General features: G+C 43.3%; 18 non-coding genes across 18 annotated transcripts; all 18 read right to left on the bottom strand.

Annotated features, from left to right (window-relative positions):
- Positions 1-37: 37 nt before the first annotated feature.
- Positions 38-110, bottom strand: TRNAR-ACG (transfer RNA arginine (anticodon ACG)). Its single transcript has one exon. It is a non-coding gene; the product is annotated as a tRNA-Arg (tRNA).
- A 376-nt stretch (positions 111-486) lies between these two features.
- Positions 487-558, bottom strand: TRNAH-GUG (transfer RNA histidin (anticodon GUG)). Its single transcript has one exon. It is a non-coding gene; the product is annotated as a tRNA-His (tRNA).
- Positions 559-566: 8 nt separating this feature from the next.
- On the bottom strand, positions 567-639 carry TRNAR-ACG (transfer RNA arginine (anticodon ACG)). Its single transcript has one exon. It is a non-coding gene; the product is annotated as a tRNA-Arg (tRNA).
- Positions 640-1,095: 456 nt separating this feature from the next.
- Positions 1,096-1,168, bottom strand: TRNAR-ACG (transfer RNA arginine (anticodon ACG)). The gene has a single exon. It is a non-coding gene; the product is annotated as a tRNA-Arg (tRNA).
- Positions 1,169-2,153: 985 nt separating this feature from the next.
- TRNAS-ACU (transfer RNA serine (anticodon ACU)) lies at positions 2,154-2,226 on the bottom strand. The gene has a single exon. It is a non-coding gene; the product is annotated as a tRNA-Ser (tRNA).
- A 149-nt stretch (positions 2,227-2,375) lies between these two features.
- Positions 2,376-2,447, bottom strand: TRNAH-GUG (transfer RNA histidin (anticodon GUG)). The gene has a single exon. It is a non-coding gene; the product is annotated as a tRNA-His (tRNA).
- Positions 2,448-3,513: 1,066 nt separating this feature from the next.
- On the bottom strand, positions 3,514-3,586 carry TRNAH-AUG (transfer RNA histidin (anticodon AUG)). Its single transcript has one exon. It is a non-coding gene; the product is annotated as a tRNA-His (tRNA).
- Positions 3,587-3,948: 362 nt separating this feature from the next.
- TRNAH-GUG (transfer RNA histidin (anticodon GUG)) lies at positions 3,949-4,020 on the bottom strand. The gene has a single exon. It is a non-coding gene; the product is annotated as a tRNA-His (tRNA).
- Positions 4,021-4,028: 8 nt separating this feature from the next.
- Positions 4,029-4,101, bottom strand: TRNAR-ACG (transfer RNA arginine (anticodon ACG)). Its single transcript has one exon. It is a non-coding gene; the product is annotated as a tRNA-Arg (tRNA).
- A 985-nt stretch (positions 4,102-5,086) lies between these two features.
- On the bottom strand, positions 5,087-5,159 carry TRNAR-ACG (transfer RNA arginine (anticodon ACG)). Its single transcript has one exon. It is a non-coding gene; the product is annotated as a tRNA-Arg (tRNA).
- Positions 5,160-5,615: 456 nt separating this feature from the next.
- On the bottom strand, positions 5,616-5,688 carry TRNAR-ACG (transfer RNA arginine (anticodon ACG)). The gene has a single exon. It is a non-coding gene; the product is annotated as a tRNA-Arg (tRNA).
- Positions 5,689-6,064: 376 nt separating this feature from the next.
- TRNAH-GUG (transfer RNA histidin (anticodon GUG)) lies at positions 6,065-6,136 on the bottom strand. Its single transcript has one exon. It is a non-coding gene; the product is annotated as a tRNA-His (tRNA).
- Positions 6,137-6,144: 8 nt separating this feature from the next.
- TRNAR-ACG (transfer RNA arginine (anticodon ACG)) lies at positions 6,145-6,217 on the bottom strand. Its single transcript has one exon. It is a non-coding gene; the product is annotated as a tRNA-Arg (tRNA).
- A 1,434-nt stretch (positions 6,218-7,651) lies between these two features.
- On the bottom strand, positions 7,652-7,723 carry TRNAH-GUG (transfer RNA histidin (anticodon GUG)). Its single transcript has one exon. It is a non-coding gene; the product is annotated as a tRNA-His (tRNA).
- Positions 7,724-9,317: 1,594 nt separating this feature from the next.
- On the bottom strand, positions 9,318-9,390 carry TRNAR-ACG (transfer RNA arginine (anticodon ACG)). The gene has a single exon. It is a non-coding gene; the product is annotated as a tRNA-Arg (tRNA).
- Positions 9,391-9,832: 442 nt separating this feature from the next.
- Positions 9,833-9,905, bottom strand: TRNAR-ACG (transfer RNA arginine (anticodon ACG)). Its single transcript has one exon. It is a non-coding gene; the product is annotated as a tRNA-Arg (tRNA).
- A 971-nt stretch (positions 9,906-10,876) lies between these two features.
- TRNAR-ACG (transfer RNA arginine (anticodon ACG)) lies at positions 10,877-10,949 on the bottom strand. The gene has a single exon. It is a non-coding gene; the product is annotated as a tRNA-Arg (tRNA).
- A 1,486-nt stretch (positions 10,950-12,435) lies between these two features.
- Positions 12,436-12,508, bottom strand: TRNAR-ACG (transfer RNA arginine (anticodon ACG)). Its single transcript has one exon. It is a non-coding gene; the product is annotated as a tRNA-Arg (tRNA).
- Positions 12,509-19,708: the final 7,200 nt, after the last annotated feature.

The raw sequence follows: 19,708 nt of genomic DNA on the forward strand, positions 1-19,708 counted from the left end.
CAGAGTACTCATCACTATACGATCATGGCAACTTTCTCGAGCCAGATAGGAGTCAAACCTACAATCTTCTGATCCGTAGTCAGATGCGTTATCCATTGCGCCACTGGCCCTGTTGGAGAAGCACCTCTCCTTTCGCACCACGACTTTCGCACCACATCGATAAAGCAAAGGAAAAGCTGCAGCAGGAGGTTATTGCGAAACGTGCCTTTGTTGTTTTCTTACCAATCCAATCAGAAAAATAGGCAAATATTTCTGTCCAATCTCGATTTTGTGTTTCAGATGGAATAAATTTTTATCATCTGGAATTTATGTCTGAGGTTTCAATTTTTCTCACTTTTTCTGACCAGGCAAAATCATTTTTTACAGATAGTAACCATCGAAAGCAAGAGTACCACAAGTCAAACACAAAAAGAAATGTTTGCCTCTTTTCTGATTGCTGCAAAGTATCCAAAACCAACTTTAAAGCTGTGTGAAGAAACCACAAAATGCCATGACCCGGATTCGAACCGGGGTTGCTGCGGCCACAACGCAGAGTACTCACCACTATACGATCATGGCAACTTTCTCGAGCCAGATAGGAGTCGAACCTACAATCTTCTGATCCGTAGTCAGATGCGTTATCCATTGCGCCACTGGCCCTGTTGGAGAAGCACCTCTACTTTCGCACCACTACTTTCGCACCACATCGATAAAGCAAAGGAAAAGCTGCAGCAGGAGGTTATTGCAAAACGTGCCTTTGTTGTTTTCTTACCAATCCAATCAGAAAAATAGGCAAATATTTCTGTCCAATCTCGATTTTGTGTTTCAGATGGAATAAATTTGTATCATCTGGAATTTATGTCTGAGGTTTCAATTTTTCTCACTTTTTCTGACCAGGCAAAATCATTTTTTACAGATAGTAACCATCGAAAGCAAGAGTACCACAAGTCAAACACAAAATGAAATGTTTGCCTCTTTTCTGATTGCTGCAAAGTATCCAAAACCAACTTTAAAGCTGTGTGAAGAAACCACAAAATGCCATGACCCGGATTCGACCCGGGGTTGCTGCGGCCACAACGCAGAGTACTCACCACTATACGATCATGGCAACTTTCTCGAGCCAGATAGGAGTCGAACCTACAATCTTCTGATCCGTAGTCAGATGCGTTATCCATTGCGCCACTGGCCCTGTTGGAGAAGCACCTCTACTTTCGCACCACTACTTTCGCACCACATCGATAAAGCAAAGGAAAAGCTGCAGCAGGAGGTTATTGCGAAACATGCCTTTGTTGTTTTCTTACCAATCCAATCAGAAAAATAGGCAAATATTACTGTCCAATCTCGATTTTGTGTTTCAGATGGAATAAATTTGTATCATCTGGAATTTATGTCTGAGGTTTCAATTTTTCTCACTTTTTCTGACCAGGCAAAATCATTTTTTACAGATAGTAACCATCGAAAGCAAGAGTACCACAAGTCAAACACAAAATGAAATGTTTGCCTCTTTTCTGATTGCTGCAAAGTATCCAAAACCAACTTTAAAGCTGTGTGAAGAAACCACAAAATGCCATGACCCGGATTCGAACCGGGGTTGCTGCGGCCACAACGCAGAGTACTCACCACTTTACAATCATGGCAACTTTCTCGAGCCAGATTGGAGTCGAACCTACAATCTTCTGATCCGTAGTCAGATGCGTTATCCATTGCGCCACTGGCCCTGTTGGAGAAGCACCTCTACTTTCGCACCACTACTTTCGCACCACATCGATAAAGCAAAGGAAAAGCTGCAGCAGGAGGTTATTGCGAAACGTGCCTTTGTTGTTTTCTTACCAATCCAATCAGAAAAATAGGCAAATATTTCTGTCCAATCTCGATTTTGTGTTTCAGATGGAATAAATTTGTATCATCTGGAATTTATGTCTGAGGTTTCAATTTTTCTCACTTTTTCTGACCAGGCAAAATCATTTTTTACAGATAGTAACCATCGAAAGCAAGAGTACCACAAGTCAAACACAAAATGAAATGTTTGCCTCTTTTCTGATTGCTGCAAAGTATCCAAAACCAACTTTAAAGCTGTGTGAAGAAACCACAAAATGCCATGACCCGGATTCGACCCGGGGTTGCTGCGGCCACAACGCAGAGTACTCACCACTATACGATCATGGCAACTTTCTCGAGCCAGATAGGAGTCGAACCTACAATCTTCTGATCAGTAGTCAGATGCGTTATCCATTGCGCCACTGGCCCTGTTGGAGAAGCACCTCTACTTTCGCACCACTACTTTCGCACCACAGCAAGAGTACCACAAGTCAAATACAAAATGAAATGTTTGTTTTTTTCTGATTGCTGCAAAGTATCCAAAACCAACTTTAAAGCTGTGTGAAGAAACCACAAAATGCCATGACCCGGATTCGAACCGGGGTTGCTGCGGCCACAACGCAGAGTACTCACCACTATACGATCATGGCAACTTTCTCGAGCCAGATAGGAGTCGAACCTACAATCTTCCGATCCGTAGTCAGATGCATTAGCTATTGTGCCACTGGCCCTGTTGTAGAAGCACCTCTACTTTCGCACCACTACTTTCGCACCACATCGATAAAGCAAAGGAAAAGCTGCAGCAGGAGGTTATTGCGAAACGTGCCTTTGTTGTTTTCTTACCAATCCAATCAGAAAAATAGGCAAATATTTCTGTCCAATCTCGATTTTGTGTTTCAGATGGAATAAATTTGTATCATCTGGAATTTATGTCTGAGGTTTCAATTTTTCTCACTTTTTCTGACCAGGCAAAATCATTTTTTACAGATAGTAACCATCGAAAGCAAGAGTACCACAAGTCAAACACAAAATGAAATGTTTGCCTCTTTTCTGATTGCTGCAAAGTATCCAAAACCAACTTTAAAGCTGTGTGAAGAAACCACAAAATGCCATGACCCGGATTCGAATCGGGGTTGCTGCGGCCACAACGCAGAGTACTCACCACTATACGATCATGGCAACTTTCTCGAGCCAGATAAGAGTCGAACCTACAATCTGCTGATCCCTAGTCAGATGCGTTATCCATTGTGCCACTGGCCCTGTTGGAGAAGCACCTCTACTTTCGCACCACTACTTTCGCACCACATCGATAAAGCAAAGGAAAAGCTGCAGCAGGAGGTTATTGCGAAACGTGCCTTTGTTGTTTTTTTACCAATCCAATCAGAAAAATAGGCAAATATTTCTGTCCAATCTCGATTTTGTGTTTCAGATGGAATAAATTTGTATCATCTGGAATTTATGTCTGAGGTTTCAATTTTTCTCACTTTTTCTGACCAGGCAAAATCATTTTTTACAGATAGTAACCATCGAAAGCAAGAGTACCACAAGTCAAACACAAAATGAAATGTTTGCCTCTTTTCTGATTGCTGCAAAGTATCCAAAACCAACTTTAAAGCTGTGTGAAGAAACCACAAAATGCCATGACACGGATTCGAACCGGGGTTGCTGCGGCCACAACGCAGAGTACTCACCACTATACGATCATGGCAACTTTCTCGAGCCAGATAGGAGTCGAACCTACAATCTTCTGATCCATAGTCAGATGCGTTATCCATTGCGCCACTGGCCCTGTTGGAGAAGCATCTCTAATTTCGCACCACATCGATAAAGCAAAGGAAAAGCTGCAGTAGGAGGTTATTGCGAAACGTGCCTTTGTTGTTTTCTTACCAATCCAATCAGAAAAATAGGCAAATATTTCTGTCCAATCTCGATTTTGTGTTTCAGATGGAATAAATTTGTATCATCTGGAATTTATGTCTGAGGTTTCAATTTTTCTTACTTTTTCTGACCAGGCAAAATCATTTTTTACAGATAGTAACCATCGAAAGCAAGAGTACCACAAGTCAAACACAAAATGAAATGTTTGCCTCTTTTCTGATTGCTGCAAAGTATCCAAAACCAACTTTAAAGCTGTGTGAAGAAACCACAAAATGCCATGACCCGGATTCGAACCGGGGTTGCTGCGGCCACAACGCAGAGTACTCACCACTATACGATCATGGCAACTTTCTCGAGCCAGATAGGAGTCGAACCTACAATCTTCTGATCCGTAGTCAGATGCGTTATCCATTGCGCCACTGGCCCTGTTGGAGAAGCACCTCTACTTTCGCACCACTACTTTCGCACCACATCGATAAAGCAAAGGAAAAGCTGCAGCAGGAGGTTATTGCGAAACGTGCCTTTGTTGTTTTCTTACCAATCCAATCAGAAAAATAGGCAAATATTTCTGTCCAATCTCGATTTTGTGTTTCAGATGGAATAAATTTGTATCATCTGGAATTTATGTCTGAGGTTTCAATTTTTCTCACTTTTTCTGACCAGGCAAAATCATTTTTTACAGATAGTAACCATCGAAAGCAAGAGTACCACAAGTCAAACACAAAATGAAATGTTTGCCTCTTTTCTGATTGCTGCAAAGTATCCAAAACCAACTTTAAAGCTGTGTGAAGAAACCACAAAATGCCATGACCCGGATTCAAACCGGGGTTGCTGCGGCCACAACGCAGAGTACTCACCACTATACGATCATGGCAACTTTCTCGAGGCAGATAAGAGTCGAACCTACAATCTGCTGATCCATAGTCAGATGCGTTATCCATTGTGCCACTGGCCCTGTTGGAGAAGCACCTCTACTTTCGCACCACTACTTTCGCACCACATCGATAAAGCAAAGGAAAAGCTGCAGCAGGAGGTTATTGCGAAACGTGCCTTTGTTGTTTTCTTACCAATCCAATCAGAAAAATAGGCAAATATTTCTGTCCAATCTCGATTTTGTGTTTCAGATGGAATAAATTTGTATCATCTGGAATTTATGTCTGAGGTTTCAATTTTTCTCACTTTTTCTGACCAGGCAGAATCATTTTTTACAGATAGTAACCATCAAAAGCAAGAGTACCACAAGTCAAACACAAAATGAAATGTTTGCCTCTTTTCTGATTGCTGCAAAGTATCCAAAACCAACTTTAAAGCTGTGTGAAGAAACCAAAAGATGCCATGACACGGATTCGAACCGGGGTTGCTGCGGCCACAACGCAGAGTACTCACCACTATACGATCATGGCAACTTTCTCGAGCCAGATAGGAGTCGAACCTACAATCTTCTGATCCGTAGTCAGATGTGTTATCCATTGCGCCACTGGCCCTGTTGGAGAAGCACCTCTACTTTCGCACCACTACTTTCGCACCACATCGATAAAGCAAAGGAAAAGCTGCAGCAGGAGGTTATTGCGAAACGTGCCTTTGTTGTTTTCTTACTAATCCAATCAGAAAAATAGGCAAATATTTCTGTCCAATCTCGATTTTGTGTTTCAGATGGAATAAATTTGTATCATCTGGAATTTATGTCTGAGGTTTCAATTTTTCTCACTTTTTCTGACCAGGCAAAATCATTTTTTACAGATAGTAACCATCGAAAGCAAGAGTACCACAAGTCAAACACAAAATGAAATGTTTGCCTCTTTTCTGATTGCTGCAAAGTATCCAAAACCAACTTTAAAGCTGTGTGAAGAAACCACAAAACGCTATGACCTGGTTTCGAACCGGGGTTGCTGCGGCCACAACGCAGAGTACTCACCACTATACGATCATGGCAACTTTCTCGAGCCAGATAGGAGTCGAACCTACAATCTTCTGATCCGTAGTCAGATGCGATATCCATTGCGCCACTGGCCCTGTTGGAGAAGCACCTCTACTTTCGCACCACTACTTTCGCACCACATCGATAAAGCAAAGGAAAAGCTGCAGTAGGAGGTTATTGCGAAACGTGCCTTTGTTGTTTTCTTACCAATCCAATCAGAAAAATAGGCAAATATTTCTGTCCAATCTCGATTTTGTGTTTCAGATGGAATAAATTTGTATCATCTGGAATTTATGTCTGAGGTTTCAATTTTTCTCACTTTTTCTGACCAGGCAAAATCATTTTTTACAGATAGTAACCATCGAAAGCAAGAGTACCACAAGTCAAACACAAAATGAAATGTTTGCCTCTTTTCTGATTGCTGCAAAGTATCCAAAACCAACTTTAAAGCTGTGTGAAGAAACCACAAAATGCCATGACCCGGATTCGAACCGGGGTTGCTGCGGCCACAACGCAGAGTACTCACCACTATACGATCATGGCAACTTTCTCGAGCCAGATAGGAGTCGAACCTACAATCTTCTGATCCGTAGTCAGATGCGTTATCCATTGCGCCACTGGCCCTGTTGGAGAAGCACCTCTACTTTCGCACCACTACTTTCGCACCACATCGATAAAGCAAAGGAAAAGCTGCAGCAGGAGGTTATTGCGAAACGTGCCTTTGTTGTTTTCTTACCAATCCAATCAGAAAAATAGGCAAATATTTCTGTCCAATCTCGATTTTGTGTTTCAGATGGAATAAATTTGTATCATCTGGAATTTATGTCTGAGGTTTCAATTTTTCTCACTTTTTCTGACCAGGCAAAATCATTTTTTACAGATAGTAACCATCGAAAGCAAGAGTACCACAAGTCAAACACAAAATGAAATGTTTGCCTCTTTTCTGATTGCTGCAAAGTATCCAAAACCAACTTTAAAGCTGTGTGAAGAAACCACAAAATGCCATGACCCGGATTCAAACCGGGGTTGCTGCGGCCACAACGCAGAGTACTCACCACTATACGATCATGGCAACTTTCTCGAGCCAGATAAGAGTCGAACCTACAATCTGCTGATCCATAGTCAGATGCGTTATCCATTGTGCCACTGGCCCTGTTGGAGAAGCACCTCTACTTTCGCACCACTACTTTCGCACCACATCGATAAAGCAAAGGAAAAGCTGCAGCAGGAGGTTATTGCGAAACGTGCCTTTGTTATTTTCTTACCAATCCAATCAGAAAAATAGGCAAATATTTCTGTCCAATCTCGATTTTGTGTTTCAGATGGAATAAATTTGTATCATCTGGAATTTATGTCTGAGGTTTCAATTTTTCTCACTTTTTCTGACCAGGCAGAATCATTTTTTACAGATAGTAACCATCAAAAGCAAGAGTACCACAAGTCAAACACAAAATGAAATGTTTGCCTCTTTTCTGATTGCTGCAAAGTATCCAAAACCAACTTTAAAGCTGTGTGAAGAAACCAAAAAATGCCATGACACGGATTCGAACCGGGGTTGCTGCGGCCACAACGCAGAGTACTCACCACTATACGATCATGGCAACTTTCTCGAGCCAGATAGGAGTCGAACCTATAAACTTCTGATCCGTAGTCAGATGTGTTATCCATTGCGCCACTGGCCCTGTTGGAGAAGCACCTCTACTTTCGCACCACTACTTTCGCACCACATCGATAAAGCAAAGGAAAAGCTGCAGCAGGAGGTTATTGCGAAACGTGCCTTTGTTGTTTTCTTACCAATCCAATCAGAAAAATAGGCAAATATTTCTGTCCAATCTCGATTTTGTGTTTCAGATGGAATAAATTTGTATCATCTGGAATTTATGTTTGAGGTTTCAATTTTTCTCACTTTTTCTGACCAGGCAAAATCATTTTTTACAGATAGTAACCATCGAAAGCAAGAGTACCACAAGTCAAACACAAAATGAAATGTTTGCCTCTTTTCTGATTGCTGCAAAGTATCCAAAACCAACTTTAAAGCTGTGTGAAGAAACCACAAAATGCCATGACCCGGATTCGAACCAGGGTTGCTGCGGCCACAACGCAGAGTACTCACCACTATACGATCATGGCAACTTTCTCAAGCCAGATAAGAGTCAAACCTACAATCTTCTGATCCGTAGTCAGATGCGTTATCCATTGCGCCACTGGCCCTGTTGGAGAAGCACCTCTACTTTCGCACCACTACTTTCGCACCACATCGATAAAGCAAAGGAAAAGCTGCAGCAGGAGGTTATTGCGAAACGTGCCTTTGTTGTTTTTTTACCAATCCATTAGAAAAATAGGCAAATATTTCTGTCCAATCTCGATTTTGTGTTTCAGATGGAATAAATTTGTATCATCTGGAATTTATGTCTGAGGTTTCAATTTTTCTCACTTTTTCTGACCAGGCAAAATCATTTTTTACAGATAGTAACCATCGAAAGCAAGAGTACCACAAGTCAAACGCAAAATGAAATGTTTGCCTCTTTTCTGATTGCTGCAAAGTATCCAAAGCCAACTTTAAAGCTGTGTGAAGTAACCACAAGATGCCATGACACGGATTCGAACCGGGGTTGCTGCGGCCACAACGCAGAGTACTCACCACTATACGATCATGGCAACTTTCTCGAGCCAGTTAGGAGTCGAACCTACAATCTTCTGATCCTTAGTCAGATGCGTTATCCATTGCGCCACTGGCCCTGTTGGAGAAGCACCTCTACTTTCGCACCACTACTTTCGCACCACATCGATAAAGCAAAGGAAAAGCTGCAGCAGGAGGTTATTGCGAAACGTGCCTTTGTTGTTTTTTTACCAATCCAATCAGAAAAATAGGCAAATATTTCTGTCCAATCTCGATTTTGTGTTTCAGATGGAATAAATTTGTATCATCTGGAATTTATGTCTGAGGTTTCAATTTTTCTCACTTTTTCTGACCAGGCAAAATCATTTTTTACAGATAGTAACCATCGAAAGCAAGAGTACCACAAGTCAAACGCAAAATGAAATGTTTGCCTCTTTTCTGATTGCTGCAAAGTATCCAAAACCAACTTTAAAGCTGTGTGAAGTAACCACAAGATGACATGACACGGATTCGAACCGGGGTTGCTGCGGCCACAACGCAGAGTACTCACCACTATACGATCATGGCAACTTTCTCGAGCCAGTTAGGAGTTGAACCTACAATCTTCTGATCCTTAGTCAGATGCGTTATCCATTGCGCCACTGGCCCTGTTGGAGAAGCACCTCTACTTTCGCACCACTACTTTCGCACCACATCGATAAAGCAAAGGAAAAGCTGCAGCAGGAGGTTATTGCGAAACGTGCCTTTGTTGTTTTCTTACCAATCCAATCAGAAAAATAGGCAAATATTTCTGTCCAATCTCGATTTTGTGTTTCAGATGGAATAAATTTGTATCATCTGGAATTTATGTCTGAGGTTTCAATTTTTCTCACTTTTTCTGACCAGGCAAAATCATTTTTTACAGATAGTAACCATCGAAAGCAAGAGTACCACAAGTCAAACACAAAATGAAATGTTTGCCTCTTTTCTGATTGCTGCAAAGTATCCAAAACCAACTTTAAAGCTGTGTGAAGAAACCACAAAATGCCATGACCCGGATTCGAACCGGGGATGCTGAGGCCACAACGGAGAGTACTCACCACTATACGATCATGGCAACTTTCTCGAGCCAGATAAGAGTCGAACCTACAATCTTCTGATCCGTAGTCAGATGCGTTATCCATTGCGCCACTGGCCCTGTTGGAGAAGCACCTCTACTTTCGCACCACATCGATAAAGCAAAGGAAAAGCTGCAGCAGGAGGTTATTGCGAAACGTGCCTTTGTTGTTTTCTTACCAATCCAATCAGAAAAATAGGCAAATATTTCTGTCCAATCTCGATTTTGTGTTTCAGATGGAATAAATTTGTATCATCTGGAATTTATGTCTGAGGTTTCAATTTTTCTCACTTTTTCTGACCAGGCAAAATCATTTTTTACAGATAGTAACCAACGAAAGCAAGAGTACCACAAGTCAAATACAAAATGAAATGTTTGCCTCTTTTCTGATTGCTGCAAAGTATCCAAAACCAACTTTAAAGCTGTGTGAAGAAACCACAAAATGCCATGACCCGGATTCAAACCGGGGTTGCTGCGGCCACAACGCAGAGTACTCACCACTATACGATCATGGCAACTTTCTCGAGCCAGATAGGAGTCGAACCTACAATCTTCTGATCCGTAGTCAGATGCGTTATCCATTGCGCCACTGGCCCTGTTGGAGAAGCACCTCTACTTTCGCACCACTACTTTCGCACCACATCGATAAAGCAAAGGAAAAGCTGCAGCAGGAGGTTATTGCGAAACGTGCCTTTGCTGTTTTCTTACCAATCCAATCAGAAAAATAGGCAAATATTTCTGTCCAATCTCGATTTTGTGTTTCAGATGGAATAAATTTGTATCATCTGGAATTTATGTCTGAGGTTTCAATTTTTCTCACTTTTTCTGACCAGGCAAAATCATTTTTTACAGATAGTAACCATCGAAAGCAAGAGTACCACAAGTGAAACACAAAATGAAATGTTTGCCTCTTTTCTGATTGCTGCAAAGTATCCAAAACCAACTTTAAAGCTGTGTGAAGAAACCACAAAATGCCATGACCCGGATTCGAACTGGGGTTGCTGCAGCCACAACGCAGAGTACTCACCACTATACGATCAAGGAAACTTTCTCGAGCCAGATAGGAGTCGAACCTACAATCTTCTGATGCGTAGTCAGATTCGTTATCCATTGCGCCACTGGCTCTGTTGGAGAAGCACCTCTACTTTCACACCACATCGATAAAGCAAAGGAAAAGCTGCAGCAGGAGGTTATTGCGAAACGTGCCTTTGTTGTTTTCTTACCAATCCAATCAGAAAAATAGGCAAATATTTCTGTCCAATCTCGATTTTGTGTTTCAGATGGAATAAATTTGTATCATCTGGAATTTATGTCTGAGGTTTCAATTTTTCTCACTTTTTCTGACCAGGCAAAATCATTTTTTACAGATAGTAACCAACGAAAGCAAGAGTACCACAAGTCAAATACAAAATGAAATGTTTGCCTCTTTTCTGATTGCTGCAAAGTATCCAAAATCAACTTTAAAGCTGTGTGAAGAAACCACAAAATGCCATGACCCGGATTCAAACCGGGGTTGCTGCGGCCACAACGCAGAGTACTCACCACTATACGATCATGGCAACTTTCTCGAGCCAGATAGGAGTCGAACCTACAATCTTCTGATCCGTAGTCAGATGCGTTATCCATTGCGCCACTGGCTCTGTTGGAGAAGCACCTCTACTTTCGCACCACTACTTTCGCACCACATCGATAAAGCAAAGGAAAAGCTGCAGCAGGAGGTTATTGCGAAACGTGCCTTTGCTGTTTTCTTACCAATCCAATCAGAAAAATAGGCAAATATTTCTGTCCAATCTCGATTTTGTGTTTCAGATGGAATAAATTTGTATCATCTGGAATTTATGTCTGAGGTTTCAATTTTTCTCACTTTTTCTGACCAGGCAAAATCATTTTTTACAGATAGTAACCAACGAAAGCAAGAGTACCACAAGTCAAATACAAAATGAAATGTTTGCCTCTTTTCTGATTGCTGCAAAGTATCCAAAACCAACTTTAAAGCTGTGTGAAGAAACCACAAAATGCCATGACCCGGATTCGAACTGGGGTTGCTGCAGCCACAACGCAGAGTACTCACCACTATACGATCAAGGAAACTTTCTCGAGCCAGATAGGAGTCGAACCTACAATCTTCTGATCCGTAGTCAGATTCGTTATCCATTGCGCCACTGGCTCTGTTGGAGAAGCACCTCTACTTTCACACCACATCGATAAAGCAAAGGAAAAGCTGCAGCAGGAGGTTATTGCGAAACGTGCCTTTGTTGTTTTCTTACCAATCCAATCAGAAAAATAGGCAAATATTTCTGTCCAATCTCGATTTTGTGTTTCAGATGGAATAAATTTGTATCATCTGGAATTTATGTCTGAGGTTTCAATTTTTCTCACTTTTTCTGACCAGGCAAAATCATTTTTTACAGATAGTAACCAACGAAAGCAAGAGTACCACAAGTCAAATACAAAATGAAATGTTTGCCTCTTTTCTGATTGCTGCAAAGTATCCAAAACCAACTTTAAAGCTGTGTGAAGAAACCACAAAATGCCATGACCCGGATTCGAACTGGGGTTGATGCAGCCACAACGCAGAGTACTCACCACTATACGATCAAGGAAACTTTCTCGAGCCAGATAGGAGTCGAACCTACAATCTTCTGATCCGTAGTCAGATTCGTTATCCATTGCGCCACTGGCTCTGTTGGAGAAGCACCTCTACTTTCACACCACATCGATAAAGCAAAGGAAAAGCTGCAGCAGGAGGTTATTGCGAAACGTGCCTTTGTTGTTTTCTTACCAATCCAATCAGAAAAATAGGCAAATATTTCTGTCCAATCTCGATTTTGTGTTTCAGATGGAATAAATTTGTATCATCTGGAATTTATGTCTGAGGTTTCAATTTTTCTCACTTTTTCTGACCAGGCAAAATCATTTTTTACAGATAGTAACCAACGAAAGCAAGAGTACCACAAGTCAAATACAAAATGAAATGTTTGCCTCTTTTCTGATTGCTGCAAAGTATCCAAAATCAACTTTAAAGCTGTGTGAAGAAACCACAAAATGCCATGACCCGGATTCAAACCGGGGTTGCTGCGGCCACAACGCAGAGTACTCACCACTATACGATCATGGCAACTTTCTCGAGCCAGATAGGAGTCGAACCTACAATCTTCTGATCCGTAGTCAGATGCGTTATCCATTGCGCCACTGGCCCTGTTGGAGAAGCACCTCTACTTTCGCACCACTACTTTCGCACCACATCGATAAAGCAAAGGAAAAGCTGCAGCAGGAGGTTATTGCGAAACGTGCCTTTGCTGTTTTCTTACCAATCCAATCAGAAAAATAGGCAAATATTTCTGTCCAATCTCAATTTTGTGTTTCAGATGGAATAAATTTGTATCATCTGGAATTTATGTCTGAGGTTTCAATTTTTCTCACTTTTTCTGACCAGGCAAAATCATTTTTTACAGATAGTATCCATCGAAAGCAAGAGTACCACAAGTCAAACACAAAATGAAATGTTTGCCTCTTTTCTGATTGCTGCAAAGTATCCAAAACCAACTTTAAGGCCCCCTTCACACGTCCGTGAAACACGTGCGTGTTTGGTCCGTTTCCGTATATGCCGGAGACACGGCCAAACGTGCACCAATGTTAATCTATGATTGTGGTCACACGTCCGTTATTTCATTATGTCCGTGTGTGCGTGTCCGTGATCCGTATGTGTGTGCGTTTGGCACGGATGCATGTCCGTTATCTGCACGGAGCACGCACACGTGGACACAATGAAAGTCTATGGGTATGTGCACACACGTTAGTAAACACGTACGCATCTACCTATAGTCCGTGTCCGTTTGGTGTTTTTATTTCTAGTGATGTCGGCTATTCTTTCTATTTCTGTGTATGTCGGTCAATCTCCCTGAGTCCGTCGGTCAGTCTCTCTGTCGGTCTCTCTGTCTCTCTGTCGGTCTCTCACAGTCTGTCGGTCAGTTTCCCCCCCTCTCTCATACTTACCGTTCCCCGATCTCCGGCGCAGCGCTGCACGGCATTCACACTGCTGCGGCGGCTTTTACTATTTTGAAAAAGCCGGCCGCCTATTAAACAATCTCGTATTCCCTGCTTTCCCCGCCCACCGGCGCCTATGATTGGTTACAGTGAGACACGCCCCCACGCTGAGTGACAGGTGTCACACTGCACCCAATCACAGCAGCCGGTGGGCGTGTCTATACTGTGCAGTAAAATAAATAAATAAATAATTAAAAAAAAACGGCGTGCGGTTCCCCCCAATTTAAAAGCCAGCCAGATAAAGCCATACGGCTGAAGGCTGGTATTCTCAGGATGGGGAGCTCCACGTTATGGGGAGCCCCCCACCCTAACAATATCAGTCAGCAGCCGCCCAGAATTGCCGCATACATTATATGCGACAGTTCTGGGGCTGTACCCGGCTCTTCCCGATTTGCCCTGGTGCCGTTGGCAAATCGGGGTAATAAGGAGTTATTGGCAGCCCATAGCTGCCAATAAGTCCTAGATTAATCATGTCAGGCGTCTATGAGACACCTTCCATGATTAATCTGTAAGTTACAGTAAAAAAACACACACAACAGAAAAAATCCTTTATTAGAAATAAAAAACACAAACACCTTCCCTCATTACCAATTTATTAACCCCGACAAACCCTCCATGTCCGGCGTACTCCACGGACCTCCAGCGTCGCGTCCAGCTCTGCTGCATGGAGGTGACAGGAGCAGCAGAATACACCGCCGCTCCGGTCACCTCCACACAGCAAATGAGATGAGTAGCGCGATCAGCTGCTGTCACTGAGGTTACCCGCGGCCACCGCTGGATCCAGCGGTGACCGCGAGTTACCAGACTGACAGCAGCTGATCGCGCTACTCATCTCATTTGCTGTGTGGAGGTGACCGGAGCGGCGGTGTATTCTGCTGCTCCTGTCACCTCCATGCAGCAGAGCTGGACGCGACGCTGGAGGTCCGTGGAGTACGCCGGACATGGAGGGTTTGTCGGGGTTAATAAATTGGTAATGAGGGAATGTGTTTGTGTTTTTTATTTCTAATAAAGGATTTTTTCTGGTGTGTGTGTTTTTTTACTGTAACTTACAGATTAATCATGGAAGGTGTCTCATTGACGCCTGACATGATTAATCTAGGACTTATTGGCAGCTATGGGCTGCCAATAACTCCTTATTACCCCGATTTGCCAACGGCACCAGGGCAAATCGGGAAGAGCCGGGTACAGCCCCAGAACTGTCGCATATAATGTATGCGGCAATTCTGGGCGGCTGCTGACTGATATTGTTAGGGTGGGGGGCTCCCCATAACGTGGAGCTCCCCATCCTGAGAATACCAGCCTTCAGCCGTATGGCTTTATCTGGCTGGCTTTTAAATTGGGGGGAACCGCACGCCGTTTTATTTTAATTATTTATTTATTTATTTTACTGCACAGTATAGACACGCCCACCGGCTGCTGTGATTGGGTGCAGTGTGACACCTGTCACTCAGCGTGGGGGCGTGTCTCACTGTAACCAATCATAGGCGCCGGTGGGCGGGGAAAGCAGGGAATACGAGATTGTTTAATGAGCGGCCGGCTTTTTCAAAATAGTAAAAGCCGCCGCAGCCGTGTGAATGCCGTGCAGCGCCGGTGATCGGGGATCGGTGAGTATGAGAGAGGGGGGGACACTTCAGTCAATCGGGGGATTAGCGGTCACCGGTGAATCCTTCACAGGTGACCGCTAATCAGTACTCGACACAGACAGAGCCGCGGTATGAGGATGAAGTCGGGTGAAGTTCACCCGAGTTCATTCTCATCGCGCAACTCTGTCTGCTGTCAGCCGACATTTATAAATGACATTGTGCATCACACACACGGACATTACACACGGACATTACACGTTCACATACACGTTTATTCCACACGCACACACGGACGTTCTGCACACAAACACGGCTAGCATACGCAATTCACACAGGTGCCACACGGACCATAAAAACGGACACAAAAACGGGACACGGACCCGAAAAACGGCCCGTAACACACGTGCGTGTTTTTCACGGACGTGTGAAGGGGGCCTAAAGCTGTGTGAAGAAACCACAAAATGCCATGACCCGGATTCGAACCGGGGTTGCTGCGGCCAAAATGCAGAGTACTCACCACTATACGATCATGGCATCATTCTCAAGCCAGATAGGGAAATATTTAAATTGTCTACTCAGGACGGAAGGATACAAACTCTTGTACCACCAGTTGGAAGCACCTAAAGTTTTAATAAACTTTTTGTGTGTCGTTTTGAGCACTCTGAAGGGTGAAGTTTTTCATACTATGTAACTTTTGGGTTTTTATTGCCAGATAGGACCCTAAAAGTTACTTCAGTTGTGATGTGCCCCTAACAATTGTTTTTGTAAATTTAGTTGGAAAATTAGAAATTACTGATAAAATGTTAACCCTTCTAACTTCCCAAGAAAAATAATTTATGGTGCTGATGTAAAGTAGCCATTTGGCAAATGTTATGTATTAATGATTTTATGTGATATAACTATCGGTCTTAAGGGCATAAAAATGAAAAGTTCAAAAAAAGTGAAATGTTCACATTTGTCACTTTTTTTTATTTCTATGTATAAACACAAATCATATTGACGTAAACTTACCACTATAAAGAAGTACAATGAGTCATGAAAAATAATCTCAGAATCACTTTGAAATAGTGAAGCTTTCCCCAGTTATTACCTTATAAAGTGACATTGGGCAACTGTATACAATTTGGCCTTGTTAGGAAAGTGAAAACAGGTTGGGTGATGAAGGGGTTAATCTGCTGCATGGACTATTCCCTCATGTATCCATCCTCAATTAACCCCTTCAGCCCCTGAGCCTTTTCTATTTTTGCGTTTTTGTTTTTTGCTCCCCTTCTTCCGAGAGCCGTAATTTTTTTATTTTTCTGTCAATCTTGCCATTTGAGGGCTTGTTTTTTGTGGGACAAGTTGTACTTTTAAATGAAATCATAAGTTTTACCATATGGTATACTGGTAAACGGCAAAAAAATTCCAAGTGTGGAAAAACTGCAAAAAAAGTGTGATGGCACAATAGTTTTTGGGATGTTTTATTCAGCGTGTTCCCTATATGGTAAAACTGATGTGTGGGTATGCTGCCTGAGGTCGGTGCGAGTTTGTAGATACCAAACATGTATAGGTTTACTTGTATCTAAGGGGTTACAAAAATTCACAAGCTTGTCCAATTAAAGTGGCGTACATTTTGCGCCATTTTCCGAAACCCGTAGCAATCTCATTTTTTGGGATCTATGGCTCAGTGATGGCTTATTTTTTGCGTCTTTAGCTGATATTTCTAATGGTACCATTTTTGTGCAGATGCTTCATTTTGATCGCCTGTTATTGCATTTTGCGTAAAACTTGCAGCGACCAAAAAACCGTAATTTTGGCGTTTGGAATTTTTTTGCCACTACGCCGTTTACCAATCAGTTTAATTGATTTTATATTTTGATAGATCGGGCATTTCTGAACATGGCGATACCAAATATGTGTATATATTTTTTTTTAACCCTTTAATTTTAAATGGGGTGAAAGGGGGGGTGATTTGAACTTTTATTTTTTTTTATTTTTTATTTTTTTAAATTTTTTTTAACTTTTTTTTTAATTTTACTAGTCCCCCCAGGGGGCTTTAGCGATCAGCAATCCAGTCGCTCTGCACTATCTGCTGATCACAGCTATACAGCTATAAACAGCAGATACGGTCACTTCCTGCTTCACTGGCCTCCGGGCCGAGTGAAAACGAAAGTGAAACGTCATAGCTGCAGGCGTCATCACATGACCCTGTGCTACCATGGCAACCACCGAAAGTCACGTGATCACTCACGTGACTTTCGGTGGGGGCGGCGGTAAGTGAAAATCTTCACCGCATGTATATACATCTCGCTGCCAGACTTTGGCAGCGAGATGTAAAGGGTTAATGTTACGGGTGGAATGCGATTGAAAACAGCTGATATGTGCGCGGATCGCCGCATCCTGCCTGCGGCAGGGGGCGGGGCTTAACGTGACACCCTCCATAACGGATAGATCCGTCCATGGTCGTGAAGGGGTTAAGCAGGTTAAAGGTCTGGAGTTGATTCCAGGTGGGCCATTTGCATTTGGAAGCTGCAGTCATGAACCCACAACACGTGGTCAAAGGAGGTCTCAATGGAAGAGAAATATCCAATCATTAGCCTAAAAAAAGAAATCCATCAGAGAAAACAGAAATGTTAGGAGAGGCCAAATCAACCGTTTAGAACATTCTGCAAGAGAAAAGTTTATTGGTGAGCTTGGGAACTCAAAAAAGTCTAAACATCCATGGAAAACAACAGTGGTGTCACGATTCCTCTGCTCAGTGCGTCTTGTATGCAATGGGTGACAGTTTCCTGTTCTGTAGCACCCCACGGGGCAGGTGGTTAACCTACTCATGCCCGGGCCGTCAACTTTCGTCGTCACGGGCGGCCTAGCCTAGCTCCGTTGCCCCGAGATGTACAGAAAATGGCAGGGGAAAGATGTTGGGGGTAGTAGTGAGCTGTTTGTCCTGACGCCACCTGTGGTATGCGGCCAGGGAATGGGCCGCTGCTGCTGCTGTCGCTGTCCTCCGGGGCAGATGGTAGTAGCAGCTATGGGTGGTATCGCTCCCCACAGGTGGAGTGGGCCCCAGAGAGGATGATGAGGAGAGTAGTAATAGCGGCTCAGAGCAGCAGTATCGGTAATAAAGTGTCAGAGTCTATGGCTGCGGTTCCAGGTCATTTACTCACTTTTAGTGCTGTGCCGCTCACCAAGGTAATACCAGTCACTTGATATGATGGGCTCCATCAAAACCGAATCCCTTTAGAGATCAGTCCGGTTTGGTGTTCGGTGGGTTCTCTCCTTGTAACACCTGTGCTATGGATCCCCAGGCTAGAAGCTACAAGGGGACCCAGGTTTTCATGAGCAGTACCCTTGTCCCCATCTGCAGGTGCCATGGTTCTGATGTGGGGTCCGGCTTGAAGCGAGGCCCTGGATCCTATATGGCACTGTACTGTCAGGTGCTGTGTGGTCAGGGAAGCTTGAAAATTTCCTATCCATGGAGATTCTGGAAAACAAACATGAATTATGATCTTCCCTAGGCTCCTGCCACCCTGCGTGGCGTCGGTTCCAAGGGGAGCAGATTCACTCTCCCCACGGCAATCGTGAGAACTTTCTCCTCCTTCCCACCAGAGCACCCCTGAGATGCGACTGCTCCCTTCCTCTCCTGCTGTAGAACTTCTCTAGACCCCTTGCCTGCGTGTGGCTGGCACTCTAGTTTTGTTATTGTTGTGTGACTCCAAACTACCCCTGCTGGCTGAACCTACCCCCTCCCAGGTCCTAAGCTAGTGGGACAGGGGCCTCTATTCAGGGCATCCTCTATATGCCTCTCTGTCGGCGACCCCTTTATTACCCGACCCTAGCCCAGTCCCCAGTGGGAACAAGGCAACCTGGTGTGTATTTGAGTGTGTAATGTGGTGAAACCAGGACTGACCTCCTCAGGAACCGGGTTTAGCATTACACCCAATTTTGGGTGCAATACTCTGTGGTGACTGAAGCCTCAAGGGCACCACAGTTCTATGGAATAAGGGCTTGCTGAGCTGTCAGTATGTTGAGTGAGATCACAGTCGTCCAATTTGATACTGGGAGGTGCTGGGTTTCTTCAGGTGTTCCTTGTTTTCTTTGATTGCCCAGCTTCTTAGCTAAGTAGTTAATCTCAGAACACTGCCAGTCACAGCATTCTTCTCAGTGGTGCTTGCAGGCCTAGTTCATCTGCATTCTGTGCTCTGATCTTTTGCTGCCAGACCATGGACCTCATCTTACCTTCTGTTTTGTCTTGTCTCTTTGCTCTGATCTGTTATCTTCCAGGTAATCTGACTCCGGACAGTGACCTGACTGCGACTCTGTTTATCCCCTTAATCCTTGACGGCTGTCTCCTGGCATTTGACCCCAGAACAATTGACTACCCTGTCTCACAGCATGTCTGTGTATTGAGTAGCATCATAAGTGAAGGATGATCACAGAATCCTTTACATGGTGAAGAAAAACTCCTTCATAAAATCCACCCAAGTGAAGAACACTCTCAAGGAAGAAGATGTTTCAGTATTTAAGTCTACCATAAAAAGATGATTTCATGAGCGCAAATAAAGTAGGTTCACCACAAGGTACAAACCGTTAGATTAGATTGAGAAAAAAATATCCAAATAAGCAGCCCAGATTTGAAATATCATTCTTTCGGCAGATGAAAATGGAATCAAGGTCCAAATTTTGCAACGGGGCCAATCGAACTGTAGTTATGCCCCTGGCTAGAACATCTATAAAGGTAGATATCCACCACAGAAAGTGTTGTGAATGCTGTCTGGATGGGTTCCACTCTT

The sequence above is a fragment of the Anomaloglossus baeobatrachus genome, chromosome 4, assembly GCF_048569485.1.
Source record: "Anomaloglossus baeobatrachus isolate aAnoBae1 chromosome 4, aAnoBae1.hap1, whole genome shotgun sequence".
Classification (NCBI taxonomy): domain Eukaryota; kingdom Metazoa; phylum Chordata; class Amphibia; order Anura; family Aromobatidae; genus Anomaloglossus; species Anomaloglossus baeobatrachus.